Here is a 2,175-nt window from a genome sequence, read left to right as displayed (position 1 = left end):
ATATATATACAAGCTTCTTTCAGTTTATATATATATATATATATATATATGTTCGTGTGTCTGTGGTTTGTCCCCCACCACCGCTTGACAACCGATGTTGGTGAGTTTATCTCTCCATAACTTAGCGGTTTGGCGAAAAAAGAATGATAGAATAAGTACGAGGCTTCAAAAAATAAATCCTTGGGTCGATTTGTTCGACTAAAGCCGCGGTCAAATGACTGATATGCTCTAGAGTCATAACATGTCCGTTCTCTGTTTTTTATTATATATCTCACCGCTCAAAGGCGAACCACTTCCAGCCATCTTTGATAAGCAGCTTCAACACCACCTTTTTTTTATCAGTTGCACTTCGAACCAGACTTTTAGTGGTAAACCAAACTGATCACTCATGGTACACACCTATTACTTTACGCGCATGCGAGTGTGTGCGTGCGAGCGTGTATTATCGGCCTTGTATAGGCTTACTGCATATCATATATATATTACTGGATGAAATCTATATACAGATTACTATTGTTACACCATTTTTTGAGCGACTGCGTCAGATGTGGGTTGAACCCGAATCGACTCTTTGGAATGTAACCATGCTGACTGTTATACCACCGACGCCTAGATGTGCTTCGTCTACAGTTCAGAAGTATATTCCTGGAAAATATTGACTTGAAAAACAAAAAATTCCACTCTATAAAAGCAACGTTAGATTGTAACTTTGGCCTGAGAAGTATATTTTTGAAATATACTTACATTAAAGAAAAGTGAAGGTTTCACTTTTTCGAAAAACTTGCGCGGGGCCGGGAGGCGAACCCGGACTAACTGCTTAAAAGGTACTCATGCTGAACGTTACATCATCGACGACTGTCTGGCTCTTATTCTGTGTTTAGAGGTATATTCCTGGAAAACACAGTGAAAAATAAAAATTCTCTACTTTTCAGGTGTTTGCTTCGACAGAGATTCGAACCCGGATCGACGGTTACACCATCGATGCAGGATTTTTTTTCTCAGCTGTATGTTTAGAAGCATTTCTGAAAACAGATAAAAATAAATGTTCTGCTCTTACAAAGCAACTGCGTCAGCGGGTAGTCGAACGCGTATCATCTGCTTTGAAGGCAATTTTGCTGACCGTGACACCACCGAGACTTAGCCGTTCCTTCTCTTCTGCTCAGAAATATATTTCTGGAAAATACTGAAATAAAAAAAAGATAACTATATATTTCATGCTTTAGAGGCGACTGCGTCGGCCGGAAGTCGAGCCTAGGTCGACTGCTTGGAAAGTAACCATGCTGACCGCTACACCACCGACGCCTGACTGTTCTCGCATTTGTGTTCAGAAGTATATTTCCGGAAAACACTGAGATAAAAATAAAAATGTTCTATTTTGAAGCGACTGCGACGGTCAGCCGGGAATCGAATCCGGATTGACTGCTTAGAAGATGACTCTGCTAACGGCCAAAATACCGAAACCGGTATTGTGAGGTTTTCTCTTTTGAAAGAAATTTTGTTGGAAACTACATAATGGTAATAAATTAAGCACCAATTCTAAAAATAAGACGAGCTCTTTATAATTCGATTGCGTAGGTCGGCAGTCGAAGCTGGATCGATTGTATGGAAGGCAACTACAATACTTCACAGTTACAACGCCGACGCCTGTTCTTTTCTGTTCAGAAAAAAAAAGAATCTGGAAAATCTGATGAATATGGATTACGTCCATAGGAAATATAAATAGTTGCTTCTTATTAACGCACAAGAGCAGCAATATTTTGGAGGGGTTAAGGTTAACCAATCTCATTGATTCCAGTAAAGCAGCAAGCTGACAGAATCGTCAGGACTGACCAATGCCTTGTCAGTGAATTTGGGAGGCGGAAACTGTGTGGAAATCCGTCGTATATATGTGTATGTGTGAGTGTTTGTCCTCCCCTACCGCTTGACAACCGGTGTTGGTTTCTTTACGTTCTCCTAGCTATCAGTTTGGCGAAAGCATCCTACAGAGAATGTAATAGGGTTTGAAAAACTAAGTACTAGGGTCAGTCTAGTTGAAAAACTTTCTCTTTAACATTTTATAACTTGACTTTAAAAAGGATTTAGATAATCCTATCAGGTGGTGTTATTAAGTTAGACATGGCCAGGACCAATCTTTGGTCGAAACATATCTAAGTTTATATATATATATATATATAT

This window comes from Octopus bimaculoides, chromosome 19, assembly GCF_001194135.2.
Source record: "Octopus bimaculoides isolate UCB-OBI-ISO-001 chromosome 19, ASM119413v2, whole genome shotgun sequence".
NCBI lineage: Eukaryota > Metazoa > Mollusca > Cephalopoda > Octopoda > Octopodidae > Octopus > Octopus bimaculoides.
Note: the sequence above shows the minus strand (reverse complement) of the source record.